This window comes from Harpia harpyja, chromosome 3 (genome assembly GCF_026419915.1).
Source record: "Harpia harpyja isolate bHarHar1 chromosome 3, bHarHar1 primary haplotype, whole genome shotgun sequence".
NCBI lineage: Eukaryota > Metazoa > Chordata > Aves > Accipitriformes > Accipitridae > Harpia > Harpia harpyja.
In genome coordinates this window covers 19,234,254-19,253,031 of record NC_068942.1, presented here as the reverse complement: position 1 = coordinate 19,253,031, position 18,778 = coordinate 19,234,254, and the positions used below count along the sequence as shown (strand labels likewise).

The following is an 18,778-nucleotide window of genomic DNA, read 5'->3' as shown; positions in this document are numbered from 1 at the left end:
ATCAGGTTAAAAAAGATTTTTTTACAGCATGTGACCAGAAGCGGCTTTTGCCAACACCGATTTAATTTATAACAGAATCAAGGCAAAAAACTGAAGGATCACGTTAGCCGTTAGTAATGTTACAGGAACTATCAGTGAAAAGCTAATGGAATGAACAGAGCCTTAAAACAACTTGATATTTTTTAACACAAACTTGAAAAACTTGCTACTGCAAGGGCAGTGCCAGAGGATGCTCGCACACCCTTGCTAGAACCTCTCAGACAACTCTCAAGGATCCCTAAGGATGCTCCAAGGGAATTAAAGAAGCCAATTTTATACATGCTGTGCTGTCTGGATTGATGTCTCACTAAACCAACAGGCAAAGTTTAATCTCCAAAAGGACTTCTACCTCTGCTGAGCTCGACTGAACGGAAAGGAAAGAGATTTAAGCCTGTTTGGTCTATGGCCGACAGAGACTTTCTAGCAGAAATGGAAGTCAGCCGATGAGCAGGTGATAAGCTGCTCCCAGAGTTTCCCTTGCTTTGAGAGGAGTGGAGCGGCTGGGAGATTTTCAGAGCAGATTCTCCAAACAAGCTGTTAAGAGAAGCCGCTATCCAGAAGGCTCGACAGGAGGAAAAAGGAAGCAGGGAAATCACAGTTAATGGGATTTGGCCGCAACCAGAAAATGGCTAGGTTTCCGAATACATTACAAATAGTCCTGGGCTTCACCACTGCACCAGTTCGTTGCTGGATGAGAAAAATTTACATAGATTTAATGCCTTAAAAAGCTCCACGGAAATTTAGATTAATCTGTTTAGAACAACTGTTGCCTCTCCCCTGGGATGCCCTGTAGATGCATACATGAAGAAGAGGAAATTGCCACCAATACACCGTAATTTTTATGATGTTCTGTAAGGAGGAAGCTGTCAGGCTAGAGATTTATTTATTTTGAGGTTATTTCATAAGTTCCATAAATGATTGTTTGCAATATGGGGAGGTCACTGCCCCGCTCATCTTAGGTTTCACCTCTCAACCCGCTGACCCCTCCGTGGAGAATTATAAAGTTTGCCCAAGTTTTCTGCGGCAGGGAATTGCTATCCGATCCTGTCAAGCGGGATAATTTGAGCTCAAAAGTAGAGGGTTACCTCGCTCCCAGAGCATCTCTCCATGGCACAACTTCAGGTCGAGGAAAGTTATACAGCTATGGCACAGAATAAGTTCTTTGGAAGGAAACTCGGCGCTCTCAAGCCTGGAGGAAAGCAAGCAAACCCCGGCTACGAGTTGCATCGCTTTGGAAAGAGCAACTTCAGCAGGAGGTCCCCAGTGCTTGGTGAGGGAGGCACTGAGGACCTCCTGCTCATCCTCCAACCTAGGTGGAGAGAGAGTTGGTTGCTTAAGGAGACAATGAAAGAAAAATTGCCGTAGACGATGCCCTCTACCTGTGCAAACTGAAGCCAAGCACAGGACATGACACAACACGTACCAACTCCACACTCATCCTTCCTCAGATCCCAAAGGAGGCAGCGCCACAGTACGTGTGAAGGCAGAAGATGCCAGCAGCAGAGAAATTTCTGGTCTAATCGTGAGATAGAGGAAGAGACACTAGGAGCAGAAGAATGGAAACGATAGGAGAAGCGAGATAAAAAAATTACAGGGCTGATAGCATCTTATAGACAACACACTTGTAGAAGAAAGGGAGGAAGTTGAGCGACTGTAAAAGAGGGGGAAGGAAGAGTAAGGCTGATTTTCCCGATAGTCAGGTCATGAATAGTTCCCAAAACCTGTCTAGTCGGGCTGGTTGTCCAACATAGAGATGCAAAAAGCAACACATGCAGCATCTTCGGAGTGGAAAAAGGAGGTATTGGGGAGTGGGGCACTCTGCAGGGGAATTAAAAAAACTACAAGTCTTCTAAGTGCCATAAATAGAGATGAACCTATTGAGCCCCCAACCGATAACGAACATGAATAGTTAACCGTGGAGTTATGCAGAACTGTCCACTAAGACAAAAATCGTAAAAACTTTGGCTCCTCACAAACATCTTTTTTTTTGGAAATCCCACAGCCACTGCTGGGAGATTAGCTTTATAAAGTGAGAATTTAACTGGAATTGCAGCTCTGGGTAACTACGGGAAATGTTGCTCACAGCAACAGAAAATGTAGGATAATTAGGTATTTTGGGGAAGAGGGGAAAGAAAGTAACAGTAACTATGCAAACAGAATAAATAACAACGCTGTCCTTCCCTGGGACCTTTCCGGGGATCTCAGAGCAATCTACAGCCATTCATCGTTAAAAGCTGCCGTGCTACGGCCACAGCTTATTGCACAGTCTGGGTCCCAAGCCTGGCCATACCTCTCATCCTTATACTCTTATCCCCCTGCTGATCCTCACCCCAGACATCAGCTGTAAGCTGAGGGGCAGGGATCCTGTTGCAGGTTTGTGCAGTCCGGGACCCCAGCTGGGACTCAGGGTGCTGCCAAGTGCTCCTTCAACATAATTAACGAGGCAGCCCGATCAAGAGACACAGAAGACAAAAGGTTTCCACCAAGTGAGAAAACTCTTAAGCGCAAGAAGTGAAGGCTCTCCCCATGCCGAACATGCTCAGCGGCACAGCCCGGCAGGGCAAGCGGGCTGGGAAAGCCAGCCGTCTTTCGGACAAAAGTGTAAAAAAAGAAGCGGGAGGAGAAAAAAGGAAAGACAAGGTCAAGCAGAGGGAGGCAGGCTCCAGACAAACCTTCCCCTCCCCAGAGGAAAGCACCTCAATGGACATGGCCGTGGAGTCTGCAGAAGATGCTGCTCAGTGGGGGAAAGAGTCAAGTTAAAACACAAACCCACGTTTACACACTCCCATGAGTTCCTTAACTGCAGCTGAGAATTTAACGATAAGCTTTGCATTGGAGTTGTCTGATTTCACATGTTTTCCACCAATTTCCAGTTCCAGTTTCTGCTCCTACTCTGATTTTTAATCATCATTGGGACAAAACACTAATATTCAGATATTGCCTTGCTAAGAAAACTGGAGAAACCAGAAGTTCTATTAACAATATTTAAATACAGTCCATGTCTATTTAAAGGTTTGAATGCATCTCGTTAGAACACTGCATAAATTAACCCAACCTAATTCTCCGGGATGCATCAAGATCTAAAAAGCCCCAAGTTTGATGTTCTCTCTTACCACCCACTTAAAAAAACCAAACCCAACACGCCGGGGTTAGCTTAGGTTGCAAATGGTAACAAAATCAACATTCAACTGAGTAAATGCAATTTACTCCCTGATGTAATGAAGATCATGCCATAACCAGTTCAAAACCAAAACAAGAGGCTCTCCCCTGCCCCCTCCATGCACACCCCCCCCACCATTTTCACTGGTAACGACGCCCCAGCGCAGCCTGCCCGCTCGGAGTCCCGCATCGCTCCCTCCATCCCTCCCCACTGCCTGAAACCATCCCTGGACGGAGCGGAGCGCGCGCGCTGCCGCCGGCCTCCCCAACCCCACCGCCCTGCTCGCGCTGGCGGCCAGACAAAGCAAACTCCGGTTGCATCACGGAGCAAACTCATTTTCCAGCAACCTCCCAGCCCGGAGTTTACCGCTACTGTAATCCGGTGCTGTCAACAACGCCGCCTTTGTTGCACGCCCGTGCGCGCGGCTTGCTTGTTGGTTGGGTTGTTGGTTTTTTTTTTTTTTATTATTATTATTATTTATTTTAAGGAGAATTTTTGTTTTAAATGAGTAATCTGTTTTCGAGTGATTTCTCCTCTGTGCTGGCTCCACCCTGTACTGTAAACGAGACATTACCTTATACAAGAATGAATCTGCTGCATTCCTCTGTCTAGCTGCCTCACAGCACATTTCCTACGCTCGCAGCAGCCCCGGCAGCGCACGCTCTCCCACCCCTTCCCCCCCACCTTTTCTTCTTTTTTCTTTCTTTTTTTTTTTTTTTTTTTTTTTTCCTTTTCACTGCCTCGCTGTGTTTTTGTGTAAATGATCTCACATGACTCAACAAATCCATCTGCCTGGAGCAGGCCAAGTTTGGAGCCTTCCCAGGAGGGAGGAGAAGAATTGCTTTGTGGAAAGGACCTGGAGCTTTGCCCTTTCTCTGGCTCAAATTACCCGCCTGTCAGGCCTGACGGATTTGGCTAAAAATAAAAGGAAGCGGGCCGTGAAAAGGAGATGAATGAGCTCAGCAGTTCCTTAGATAACATGGGCCTGGTGTTGCCCAAAGATCCCAGAGCAGGAACTTCGGATGCCAGGCATGTAAGCATGGTGCTGCAGCCTAGGTGAACTTGGCTGCTCGGGGACCAAAAAAAAAAAAAAAAAAAAAAAAGGCACAAAAAAGGGCAAAACCAACCATATGCTCTTGGAAATAAACAGATTAAAGACGCGCAGAACAGGAAAACTGCCTGCTGTAGGTTTTGAGCTTGTAAAAGGGGAGATTTACGGCGTTTCCAGTGGGGAAAGGGGGTGTGGGGGGGTGTGGCGGGGGGGACGCACGTGATGTCAGCCTCCCGCCCTGCCCGGGGAGCCTCAGCATCCTCCCTGCAAATGCCTGCCCAGCGCCCGCAGCGGGTATTAAGCACTTAGTTTGGCAATGTAATGACACACTGCAACAATCTGTAACGCGAGGCAGTCAGCAAAGCCCTGGCTCGCAAAGCTCTTTCTCCTAACCATTAACCATATGTTTGGCTCCGCCGCCGCCCGAGCAAGCGGGTGTTCCAGCGCACCATCTGGTTTCTATCCACACAAGCAACTGCAAAGCACAGAGTATTTCCCTCTGGAGCCGTGTCTTCCTCCCCAGCTCCCCCTCCCCGCCTGGCCCCCCACTCCTCCGCTCCCCGTCTCCTCCTTCGCCCCCTTTCAGCAGCGGCCTCTCCTCCCCACCGCGACGCTCGCAGCGCTGGGGACCACGGCCGCCCCACCGGGGGTACGGCAGAAGAGCAGGGATGCTGCGTCGTGCCACCCCCTGTGAGCTCGCACCCCTGCACACGCTCACGCACACAGAGGGATCGCATCCCTCATCACCAATGCTTGGGGTAACACGTTAAAAAATAAGCATGTTCTTGAGCGGTCCAGGAACCGCTGCGGTGCCCGTCGCATCTCGCTCATGCACACACGCACACAGGGAGCGTTCAGTTTGGATTACATCAACTCCATGCCAATGCTGCAGAAGGACTTCAAGAATGAACCTAACAACAGGAGGACAATTAGCAGTGTTATCTGCTGCCCCCAAACAGGGCTTTCTAGGCACACTGGGTGTTGGTTCCTCCATCCCACAAATTAAGAAGAGTCTGGGGAAAAAAAGGTTAAAAAAAAAAAAAGGAGAAAAAGAGAAAAAGAAAGAGGAACGGAATGAGAACTGAAGAAAAAGGAATGAAAATATTTACTTTTCCTGTGATAACTAATCAAGCTCTTTCTGAAACTATAAAAAAAGCTTTCAAGTGTTATTTTTTAGAAGACCTTGTACCATATGTTTGCTTTATGATTTTATGAATTCTAACTACTATTTATGTTTTTAAAGCACTTCCATCCTTCTGTTTGTTTCTGAAGTCACCTATGGGAGATCAGCAGTAATTTTCCTCTCAGGTTGGCCAATTTAAGATTAATCATGACCTAATGCAAGTATTCAGGGATGCAAGCAATAGGATATTCAGCAAATCCCACACTTGCTCCTTTAAAATAAGTTTATACTCTGCAATGAGTCACACATACAGTGTTTATCCAAGTTACCAGTGCTACAAGAAAAAAAAGCCCATTACATTTGCAAATACATACAAATCGCAGCTGTAAGCACCCAACTGCTTACACCAGGACTTGTTTCTATGACTGGATATTGATTTTTTAATAATGTGTCATTATACCAATGTTGATACAGCAACTATCTTCCCGGAGTATGCAATTTAATACTAAATAGAAGCTGGCTCTAGGAAATACCAAATCCACATCCATTCACATGCTATTTAAATGCCCTTCTTGGTCATGACTATAGCAATGTAAAGCCACAACTGTGTTTTTCCCACCTAGCACCTAACAAAGAAAATGCAAAGGACTCGCCAGTTAAGAACAGCTCAGTCTAAGGCAACCAGCTCTGCTGATCTGCTTCTCGATAAAATACTGCAGATCCTCTCCAATCGGTGCTGGAAACCAAGAGGCTATGTTGAAAAAGATGCATGTTTTTTCCATCTCCTCATACGTGTGAGAAATCAGTGCATGAAAAAGCGCTCTGTAGGCCCTTATCCTGGAATCAAATAGACGTGGGGAAAACCCATATGCCTGTGAAAAGCCTGATGACTTCACTGGGATTGCCTAAGAAGTTTGAGGGTAGGATCTGGCCCCAATTACGAACGTGGAGTGCAATTAGCACTGTAAACTCCCCCCCTTCATCTTCCACTCCCCCTCAGTGAGGGAAATAATTAAAATGATTAAAAACATAAGAGATGCATTTTAGCTAGCAACATACATTTCCTGTAAAATAGGATCTAAATATGTTAAAAGTCCATTATTTGAAGGTAAGATTGTTGCAAACATATTAGTAGCATGCTTAAACATCACACATTAGGTTTCATACAGCCATGCAACAAGAAATTGTCTTCATTCACACACGGAAAACAACTAGCGGTAGTCCTCTAAAGCAGTAAAGGTCTAGGTCTGGGTCTTTTAGCAGATAATGATAACTGATCCAGAAATCTTTAAAAAGGGGGAATTCAAGGGAATAGTCACAGATTCAGAGTTGTGCAGTCTGAAGGGACAGCTAATCATTTGACCTTCTTTCATAAAACAGGCATGAAGCTTCCCCACCTGCATCGACACAGCTGTAAGAGGTTGCATTAGAGAATCTCTTAGGGTAGAAAAAAACCTATTAAAAAACCCCCAAGAACAGCCTCAGAATCAACAGCCTGACATAAGGAAGGAAGCTACCACAGCTCCAGCAATGTTGTCCTATTCAGCAATCACCCATGCTGTGGGAACACTCACACCCTCTCACCTGGTCTGAATTAATTTCACAGCCAGCCACTGGGTCTTGTTATACCTTGTCACCTTCCTCTACTCCTCAGTCCCTGACAAAGGGCCCCTGTCAGCCTGAAACCCAGCCGGTTTTTAAAGCATAATAAAAAGTGGTGTCACATTATTACCTGAATCCACTGAGTCCTCCTGCCAATAATGATGTTTTCGCAATCACATTTTTCTGTTTTTAAAAACTTCTCTCTTGCCTCATCGCTCTGTGTGAAAAACAACACAAAAGAGAAAATCGATTAACTGCACGTGACTATCTATTATTTGCATTACAGCAGTTGGCTTTCCCAGCAGATATTTAGGCCTTTTTTTTTTTTTCTGCCATGTGTCATAAAGATATTAAACAAGAAAAAGTCCTTTTCCCAAAACTGCTCATTGACCAAATAGAAGGAACAGAGAACAATCTGGAGGGGCAGCCGAGGTACCACTGCCCATCACTTGTAGAGCTGCGCAGGAGAACGCAGCTCTCCCCAGGACATCCTGCCTGGCAGTGCCGGGACCAACGCCAAGCAGACACTCAGTGCCACCAAAAGCAGAAATACGGGGGCAGAGAGAGCTGCTTAAGTTTCTTTCCGTTTCAACAGTAAATACATGCCACTAATAACCGCAGCAGCAATGTAAAAATAATACTTGCAAAATTACATCGACAGTAAATTACTTAATCGTACAGTTTCCCTGAACTTTGCACCTACAACATTATTTAAGTAGTGACTCCGCTTAAAATTCTCGAAAGGGTCTTTTAGTGTCTGTGTTTACTCCTCACTTCACATATTAGTAGCTTTAAGCTTCAGCGTCAAATTCTCCTGCCAATACACCAATGAACCAAAATGTACACTTCATATAAGAAATTTCAACACTTAAATAGGGAAGAAAAAAGCCCATATGGTAGAAACCCAACTGAAGGCACAACCTCAAAAAACCCCACCAGCCTCTCTGAATGGCCAGAAGACACATCATAAGTAAAGAAAAAATGCAACCGGATTTTCAGTACTGGAAATGCCATTAATGTCAGTATTTCATCGCTTTCTCTGAAAGCAAACAAAACAAACCCCTCCACTTAAGGAGATGCAACTCAACCGTCCGTACATGATCCCTTGCCTACCTCCACAAGGGCATACGAATTAAACACAGCCACGCAGCACGGGGCGGGGGATATGGCTGCGATACCCTTCCTGCAATTCCAGGGCTTGGCATTTGGCACACTCTGCCCATCATCGACACGGATGCCTGCCAGAAAGATTTGCTGCAAGGTTCCAGTCTCAGCAGTCTGAGTGAGCCATTCCCGAAAAAGTGGCTGGAAAGACTCAACAAATTCTGGCAACCTCTGGAACCGAGAGTCTAAACCCGGGACGAGCCAGGTGCCACAGGAAGCAAAGAGCACAGTCTGGTGCGGGGCTGAGGAGGAGAGAGGTGGCCTTCGCCTCCGGCATCGGCCTCCGACCGCGCAGGGCCGCCTCCGGAGCAAGGACGGATCAACCCTCTCCCCCGCTCCAGGCGACCTCCCTGCCGCAGGCCCGGCCGCCTGGAGCTGCCTACGCTCAACACAGAGCAGCCAAGAGCCGGGCCAGGGGCCGGCGGGGAAAAATACACCAGAACAAGAAATTTCACTTAACGGACACGGAAAATGGGAGGTAGGATGGGGAGAGAACGACAACCTGGTTAAGGACGGAGGGCTGCACAGCGGCTGTGCAGCTGCAGCGCTGCCCGCCAACGGTGTTCAAGGCTCTACGACGCCAGCGGACACCGTTTGCCCTTTGTTTGCTTCACGCCCTTTTTCCTTGGTGTACCAAAGCTATGTTGCAAGAGAGAACGTCGACGAGTCAAAGCGCTAAAAAGGGAGGGAAACGTGGCGGGCGAGCGCTGCCCGCAGCGGCTCCACTCACCCTCCCCTGGCAGGCTCGGCACACGGGACGTACCCGAGCCGTGCATCCAAGCTACGGGACGAGAGCGCAGGACAATTCTTGACAGTCGCTGGCCGCGAAGATGGCAGCCACCCCGCTGCTCCCTGCCACCCCTCTCGGCGCTCGGGCAGGCGAGCTGCACCTCGCAGAGCTGCCACGCAGCGCCGACGCAGCGCCGCTCCAGTCAGTCAAACCCAGCATTTCCCAAGTGGCCATTAATGGCGAGTTCCTAACCAACCTGAAACCCTGGCTTCTCTCAAGCAAAACTAATGAACGCTCTCAGCAAAAGGGAACTGTATTTCAATACGTGAAATACTACGTGGTATAGAGACGTCTCAGCGGCAAGGCTGTAAAATCCTCAAGATCCTTTGTCCTCTTGTTTTAACTCTCTTCCTGTAAAGAAGTGGCAATGCTTCCCAAATCATTTGTCAAACCCTCAAGCCTGACACTGATAAACAGAATAAGTTTGTGAGGAAATGACAAACTTCTTCAGTAGGGTTTGAGTAGTGTGCCATAAATAAAAGCCCGGGGCCAAACACTGAACAGCAGGGAAAAACCAAGATGCTTAACAGGGCATCCACCCAGGGCTTGCAGCTACAGCTGTTTATGCTCGGCACGAGGCAAGGGACTTGCAGAAAGAGAAGAGCGTGATCACATCATCGAAAACTGTCCGTGCATTCACAAGACTTAACAGTCTGCACAAATCCTTTTTACATCTCACTGAGTAGCACTCTGACCTTAGTTACAATATTGTAATGTATTTGTGTATGAAAATAAAGTTAAGAGCAAATAGCTGAAACCGCCCTAGATATTATGCTGCCTTAGACATTCATAGCATATAACAGAGCACAGGTCTACAGTCAACCAAACGCACAAAACAGGAAGACAGACCTTAAAGGTAAATAATTCAGGGCTTGAATTCTTTAAGGTAAATAATTTAGGGCTCTAATGGACTTGCTGACTGTAAATAGGGAGTTCCACTGCTAGGAACCCTCCAAACTGCCCTACATCCAATCCTCGGGAGTGCAGAGCAGAAAACTGTCAGCAAAAACACGCCTCAAATACTCTTGGCTATAGCAGTAAGGACTCTGTCTAACGCAAAAGGAGTCTTGGATAAGAAAAGGCAGCTTCACAGACTGGTTCCAGTGCTCCATACTGTGCCCATGAACTGCTGAAAAGGAGGTGTAATTTCAGAAACATCACCTGGGCAAGCAGGGAGGTGGTCTGCGAAGCAAGGTAGTTGACCCATGCTGTGTCCCATGGAAGCATCGGAAAAACCCTTCAAAGGTAGCCAACGCAGCAGTTTGGTCCAGAGGTGCTAAACCCACACATGACTACAGGTGAGGCTGTAAGCTCTTTGCTAAGTTAGACAGCCCGTAGATGGAAAGGAACCAGACAAACCCCCAACTCCCCCTCACTTCACAATCTCTCTTTCCTATTCTCTTGCAAAATTGGCTATGGTCAAGTGCTTTTATCAACACCTGGGAATTCCTGTGCATCCGTCAAAAAGCATCTCAGCCAGACAAAAATCCATCAACAAATCACAGTATCAATCCTCATCAATTCTGAAATTACCAGCAAGTCTCAGCCTTCCCAGCCTGCACCCTCTAGTTCCAAGGAGTCATTCACAAGCAGCAACTATTCCTGACTAACCAAGGAAACTGTATTAAAATGGAGATACAGCGAATTTTCAGTTATACAATGTGGTTGTTGCTGCTAAAAAAAATCCGAGGATTTTTACGCTGTCTCACACATACATAAAGTAGCATGTAAAAACACCCTAGAGTTGCCTCACACCCTCTTACGAGACCTACATGAAACCAGACCATGGGAGAAAACCCCGCCTTTCACCGCCAGACACAGGCACGCCAGTAGCAATAGCCAAAGCGCTGCAAGGCTGCTGACGAGCCTGGAAACGCCGTATGGGAACATGCCCACGGATCAGCAGTCGAAAACGCAACTGCTGTTCTCAGTCCGTGCCCAGCGGAGATGAGATCTCATCGCCAGCAGAGATCTGGGTCACCACCAGGAAGCTGGAGTTATCCCAGCACCATCTTCTAGGTAATGCTCCCGAAAGGGGAAACAAATCTGTGGCGAGGTTGCATCCGACAAGGTCCTGAATGTAAAACAAAAACAACCACCAGCAGTTTCTTTGCTCCCTGGCAATACCATCCAATTGAAAAAAAAACCAAAACAAAACAAAAACAAAACCCCATATCACATGATGTCTTGTATGCAAGCTGCTTTGCAGAAAGAGTGTGTTGTAAATGCAAGGTTCAGATTGCAGCGTCTCAAGAGCTGGCAAACGCATCTCGATTGCCAAAGTCTGCCTCCTAAACGCCAGGCTAAAAAGTACTTGTTTGCCTATCCTGTACTTCAAAAATGAAAACCCAAACGTGGGGAAGGAGAAAGCAAGACAGACAATGAACTATCAATTTTAAACCTATGATGTTTGTGAAAAATAAACATGCTGAGTCTCCACCTAGCCAAGTAGCTGATACCTATCCAGGCACAGGACTGAAAATCGAACCAGCTTTCCAACCTCTGCTAACCAAAGCTTTTGCGATCTTCCTGTACGCCATTTCCTTGTTTACGTCTCATGGTACTGGAGTTCAACTTTTGGAGAAACACGAATGGCGAACCTAGAAAGTGAAATGCGATATTATTTACAGAGTAAGGGAGCATGCCGTTCGCAAGAATTTGTAGCCGCACACATCCCAATCCTGTTCCTCAGTCCAACACCCACTCCTGAAATCCTGTACCAACCAGATTAGCCGATGTGCACATGCTTGCGCTCTTGCAGAAACAATAGTCTCTTTCAGTCCATACAGTCTTCTGAAGAACCAGGCGAAAACGTCATGGGAAAAGTTAGGAAATATCTGCAGAAAACAGTCCGCAAGATGAAAGGCAGAACGAGCCTTTTAACTTGCACAAAGTACATAAAATGGAGGAGAAATGCATAGCTTTGTCACCTAGCCCCTCTTCCAAGGGGCTTTTTTGGTTTTTTTCCCCAAGATGGAAAAGGGGGTTGAAACAACTTTAGAAAATAAAACACGCCGGTGGTGGAACAGCTGCCTTACAAACAGAGTGCTGCAGGCGAAATCCAGCTCAGGGAGCTGCGCGGCAGATCTGGGAGCCGATACCCGCTCCCCTTACACGCAGGGATCTCCTGCTGACGGCAGGGATCTTGGCAGGCAGGATGAGTCCTCCTGCCCCCAGCGCTCCTCCCTTCACTCCCCTCCCAAACAACGCTCTGCTGCTGTGGAGGGCATAGCACTACTTTTTAATTAATCCAGCACAAGGTTTGAGCTGCCTCAGGGTTAAGCTAAACATTTTCTGTCTTTAACCACTATGGCAGAAGTAACTATAGAGGAAAACACTCTGCCATAAGGCTAGGGAATTGCAGACAGAAAAGAAGCTGCAACAGAGCCATTCTTGACCTCTTGAAATTTTGCCTCCAGAGGACTCAAAAATAAGAAACCGAATTTTTATTCAGCAGGGAAATGGGGCAGGGAGACTTGCTTTCAATAACATTATGATTGGGAATATCACGTAAAAGGCATTATGGAGTTGTACCATCCACCTTTTGTTCCAAACTGTAGGTCTGCAAAAAACCTATCAGAAAAAAAATCCCCCCCACTATCAGGACAGCACTAAGCACTCAGAGACATTTAAAACGAATACAGTTCTACAAATCCTTGTTTCTCCTCTCGCAAGGGGCTATATAACTCCTGCAGGAAATGAGCGCTCCCGTATCTACGCAGAATTTCTCTGCATGCGCTCACGCTGCCTATTATTTTTTAATTGTCTGGTATGCATCTTCCTACAGGATTGCTTATGTTAAGGGAAATACCGACATTAGCTCTGAAAAAAACACCAACTCCTGCTCTGCGCAAACACCGCCAAGGTTAATAGCAGCAATCATGGCTTGAACTCTGCCTTTGCCTTGCACCAAGCAGACCATATAACTGCTGGCATCTTACCTCTCACGCGCGCTTCCCCTCAACTCACGCTCACTCTCTGCAAGATTTTACTAAGCAGTTCATCTAAACCCGATCGTAAGTATTTTTCAAACTGTAGGAGCGAGTCAAAGTATAATTTGATGTATCTGATTGCAAAGACACCATACGAGAATGTGAGAGCTGATCACAGAAGAGTACAAGTCGCTTTTTCATTTCACAGCTCAGAGTCAAAAAGGGTGTGGAGGACCCTGATATATACCAGATGTTTTAAAGTAAGGTGGAAAAACTGGTGTGGACACCTTTGTCCATCAGGAAAGCTTCCCAACGGCTACCGACTGGCTGTGCTGTAGCGAGCAGGCTTGCTCTGCCTGCGAAAGATTACAAGCCTAATGGAATGGGAGTATTCGCAGTTTTCATGCACGTGTGTAATCCTGCTCTCAATCCTGCTCACTTTTCCTGAAAATAAATTTGACAAGTCCATCAGTGTGATGTGAGAAAGCCTCAAAACGGAACTCATTTTGTTACATATATTCTTGTACCTATTTAAGAAAAATTCATTATTTTAAAGAAGTTTGGGCTGGAGCACATCCATGGTTTCACTAAGTTCCACATTCAACTCAAGAAATGAAAGAGCAAAATTTTTTCACTTGTTTGTAGCAAGTCTTGAGTCAGTTTCCTTCAGAAATTTTTGTTCAGAATTTGTGTTTGGATTTAAAAAATAAATAAGGCTTTCACCTCAGCTCCCAGGGGCCTCAGCCACTGCCTTCCCTGCACTAGACACTCTAAAAATGCATACAGAGACTTCACATCTCTGTCCTGAAAAGCCGTTTCATCTTGTAGTTACAAGACTAGAGATTGTTTGCTTTTCTTTTTCAAAAAAAAGGAGACTTCATCATGAAAACAGAAAAGAAGGGCGGGGGGGGGAAGCAGCCCTGCAGAAAAGCATTATTTCTGAGGAACAGGAATATGCACCCATCATTTACATTGACCCCTTAGGTGAAGCTAATTGTTGAGATCAAAAGTCTTTCCATGGACTTGGGATGAAGTCTGGTGAGTTCAAAATACTGCCGAGAGTGGACATCACTGTCCTTCACTGCGTGGTGTGGGGGTGCGTGAAGGCAAGGCTCCTCCATCACCCATAACGCCTCCCAGTACGAGAAGCCCGGGCGCTGCTGGAGGCACCCTGGTACGAGGAGAGCGCACACTCGCACGAGCTTTCAGACAGTACCGTGATAACGACTCACCTAAGACAGAGGGAGACTTTGATAACTTTCTTGTTGGTGACTCTGCAGCTCCCATTTCCACAGCCCATGCTGGTTCAAAGACCACCACAGGACGTGCATGAAACAAAAAGGAATATCTCAGGCCGCATACAGGTAAACATATACACAGGTGAAGCAAGCCGAGGGCTGGGATCTCGCAAGCCTCCCATATCCAACCCAAAGCAACTTCTTCACTGAACGCTGCCTCAATTCTTTTTCTACATAACATTTGCGATCATAAAAGGAGGTTTTGGAGATTTACCTAGGGCTTTGGGAGGCGACAGGATATTTCGCTCACAATCCAGTTGAATAGTATTCATGTCTGTTGCTTTGTTTTTACGTTTCCTTGTGCACATACAACTGCCCCCTTCTTTCAGCCTGGCTCTGCCTGAGGAGCAGAACCATCAACTCTCCCGGCTCTGGGAGCAAAGCGCTGCCTACGCCAGCCTCGAGCTCAGCACTGAAGTCACTCATTCCCGCACGGGACCATGGAGATAATCCTTTGCCCGTTAAATATCCTACTTTCTTCCTTATTGCGCTGGAAGGATATGAATGAACGAACGGCACTTCTTCCAAACACCACCTTCTGCTTTTATCGAGTACTTCAGTTACTGGCTCTGGCTGTACCTCCTTGCCCTTCGAGGCATCAGTTAAGGTTGCTGGGTCTGATTTCCAAGTCCCCAACTATAAGTCTCTTTGAGGAAAAAAGGCTGGATGCTATTAGACCTATGAGAAAACATGCATTTAGTACATAACTGTGGGCTCCTGAAACACAGCTGTTAAGCACAAATCTCAGTTTCTGAAATTTTCTTTCTGTTGCCTCATTATCTATACTACATCCCAGCAGAAACGAGAGTCCCTGCAGGCGGAGGGAGGAAGTCTTTATGCTTCCAGCTGCATCTAATGCTGGCTAGTCAACCAGATGCAAAATGTTGCATCAACCTGATGTTTCGCTTCAAAGTCTCAAAATTTTTCTCTTACTGCTGGGACTTGGTGCTTGTGGTTTGAGTTACCACCGGGGAAATGGAAACTCACAGCCAACACTTGAGATTACTTCCCAACACTGCCAGGCTGCCCTCAAAAGAAAAACAACCAGAAGATGTCAGACACAAAATGGCTTAAATCAGCTAGCTGGAAAATACTCTGTAATAAACAAAAAGTTAAGTGCAATTAATTTAAATGAAAGCCGAAGCTCCCAGTAAGTCATCATTTTAATCTTAAGAGTAGGACAGGATCCCCAAGAAGTAGCTCTGGCCAAGAAGTCCCGACCACTAAATTTAATCCTGCAGGTGCTGACTTCATGCCGTTGTTGTCTTCCAGCCAGATCGTTCCAGTTCACCAGCTTTTAATATTTTCAGCAGAATCCATAGACTGAAACTCCATTTTTTAAGTATAGTCATGCACAGAAAAAAAAATTTAACTTGCCAATGAAGAACAAAAATACTAGATCAATGAGCATACAGTCTTAGAAATATAACTCTAATCCCTCACTTGCTAAGAAATCTCTTTCAAAGAAATGTTTATGTTAAAATTTAAAGTTATGTTCAACATTAATCTTAGGGAATTTTACAACAGAACATACCAATTTTAAAAGGATTCTACAGTTTTAATGAATTCCTAGAACCTATAGACAGAAATTAAATGGGGGGGACATACAGTGTTGGCTAGACATATTTCAATATTTGTTACCATAGAAACAAGCCAGCAGATTTAGGTTTTGGAGTTATCCTTGCTATAAAATATTAAACTTCTTACAGTTTTTGCATATGTATATTATGGCAAGAACACTGACAATCCTGATAAAGCCCAAAGCATCTTAATTATTTAACAGGATTTTAGCTTTTTTTTTTTTCCCTTTCTTTCTTTCTTTAACAGAGTATCTTTTAATTATTTTTTTTTCCTTAATGGACTGTATTTTAAAATCTTCCAGTACTTCCAGAATACTGAAGAGACACTTCTGGCTGACAGAAGAATATACAGGAGATGCACAAAAGATAAATGCTTATTTTTCCATGATGCTGTGGAGAAGTGGTAGATAAAAGCAACACAAACATATTCTGATAAAGAAGATTCAACACTAATGGTAAAAGTTATACCAATTAGCAACTGTGATAATTTCACCAGCTAAAAGTACATTAAATGATACATTTCATTTGATAGAGAGTTCATACTTCAAATTTGGTATTTTTGTTTTCAACCCTAGCAATGGAGAAATGCTGAAGTACAGAATTTAAGTGATTGAGATAACATCTCGACACTTCAGTGCTATCAAATACTTCTGGCAGGTGCCTGAGAAACAAAACAAATGCATTGTCCTTTCATGCTTCAGGAGAGCATCGACAGTTGTGTTCAATCCGCAGCACAACCAGCACGGGAAAGGATCAGCAATTCAAATGAAAAGGAAGGACAGATGTTTACTCCAGCAACTCTCCTTCAAAAAGGAAGGACAAAAAGCTTGTTTGGACAACTTGAATGGCAGAGGAGATTGACAGCTCAGCTTGCCATCCAGAAGAGTCCTGAACATTATTTGCTGTTGGGACATGAGCTCAGCCGGGGAAGCTCAACACTTGGGCAAGCCCAAGCTCACCGCCGCTGGGACTGGATGTGTGTGCAAGTGACTTTGACCCTGATTTCACAGCCAAATCCGGTCGCATGTCACAGCCCTTGCTTTTTGGTTCGATTCAAGAAAATCTGTTTACTGGAGGCTCAACACGAGGCTTCCACATGACAAAAAAATGAAAAACTTGGGAGTAAAAGCCATAAACCACACAGTTGTTTCAATACTATATTCCAGCACTGAAGGGGACGAGGAAAAACACCAACAGAAGCAAAGCAAACCAGAACAAAGAAAAAAACTGAGCGAGACTGACACACGTTCTTCTTCCAAGAACTAAACAATGATTTTTACAAAGTGTAAAGATAAGCAGTGGGACTACCATTTTCCTCAGGTCAGTCCTCTAACACAGGTTCTCAAATAGCCAATTAAATGTACGCAGTCCTCACACTCAGATGTATACCATCATCTTAAAAAAGCCCAATAGCTCAAGCCTCTGAAAAAAAAAAAAAAAAAAGGAAAAACTTATTCTTGAAGGCTTGCAAGACAACCCTTTAACTAATGGAAAATCTTCAACACTTTAGAAGAGGAAAATGGTAAGGCGGCTTATTTTAAATGAGTAAGAATTTAAATGTCATTTCCTGCATGTGACATCGATTTGAAGAACCTTGCATTTTTGTTTTCTTTGGTGTGGTTAACGGCAGAATCTTTGTAGAGTACATTACTATAGCATTTACTGTTGCATGTTTATGTTCGGCAACTGCTTTGCATAATTCTGAACACAAGAAAAGCAGAAAGTGATTTTTTCCTCTGTAAAGAGATAGATAGATCTAAAAAGTAGCATGCTACTAGGACTTTCAAAGAAAGACTGGAGAAAAACTATCCCAACACTCAAGGGAAAAATGCACAATTTCCTTTCACTGACAGCTGCAGCAAGGTACAATGAATTTATTTTATCTGAGCAGTTACGTATACACATTAAAGGCAGAGCAACGCTATGTACTATAGAGGATTTACCCACACGAATCCACAAAGGGCACCACTATCAACCTGCAGCCGAGAGGTGGGAAGTTATTCAGATGACTGAATAAGTCCTGGAACGATAAGAGATCCAGGCAGCACGTGTTGTCAAAGATAGGGCATTGCATACACGCATTCAAACGCAGAGCTATAGACCCCCTCGACGTGCCCTCTCGTAGGCTCTCCGGGCCAGGTTTGTCCCTTAGGGAGCCAAACACGGCTGGAGACGGGGCTCCGCATCTTTCATTTCCAACTGCTGCTGCATGTGTCGATGCCTCAGCACCTTCCCTCACCCTTCTTGCCAAGCATTCGTAAGTCAGGGGCTGGTTCAAAGAATCACTTAAGAAACGCGATGTGGCTTTTATGAAGTTTTCTGTAGAACTCATACATACAAATAAAATAAAGCAGGCGGGAGTCTACGCATGCGCGGCAGGTATATTGTGGAACAAAAGAGCTATCGTTCAATCAGACCGCTCAGCTGATAGACACCTCTCCCATGCCTTGTCAAACCCGCAAGAAACGCATCCACACAGCGATGGCTTTTAAATCATTTGACAAACACCTCTCCAATTTGAAGTGACAGTTTGTGGCATTGACATTGGGGATGGCTTCGGTTGCCCTCCTGTGGTGGCAGGACAGCACAGGGCCAGCGCCCGGCCACCCCGTGCCCGGACTCTGAACAGAGACACCCCAGCACCCGGTGGCAAAAAGAAAGGAGACGGCAAATCCCTTGCAGCAGTGCTGCTGAGCAGGGGGAAGGTGCGCTCCGGTTCTGGGTAACATGCTCCATTTGGTCTGCTTAAAATACCTCTTTTAGAAAATTTGGAGTTTTAGAGTGTTTCTCTATCTCATAACACAAGAAGAAAATAAGTTTCAACCAAATAAAAACTCAACACACGCAAAAGAAAATACTCTCCATACAACAAGCAATTTACCCAATAGTAATTCATTCCCCTTTATACCAGGGAGGCCAAGAGTCCAGTTGGATTCAAACAGGGACTGGACACGAGTTGCCCATCTCAGCAAGACTTTGGAAAAGAACATAAACATCTCATGCTCCAGTCTTGGCCCAATAATTAAAGGGTAAAGCCAC

The 18,778-nt window shown here is 45.3% G+C and overlaps 1 protein-coding gene across 2 annotated transcripts in view; it reads right to left on the bottom strand.

Annotated features, from left to right (window-relative positions):
- BACH2 (BTB domain and CNC homolog 2) overlaps nucleotides 1-18,778 on the bottom strand; it is a 193,329-nt gene that overhangs the window by 144,645 nt on the left and 29,906 nt on the right. For both annotated transcript variants that reach the window (XM_052781506.1, XM_052781505.1), the window contains exon 2: nucleotides 7,106-7,192. The gene's annotated coding sequence lies outside the window, so the exon portion shown is untranslated. The remainder of the gene's footprint in view (nucleotides 1-7,105; nucleotides 7,193-18,778) is intronic.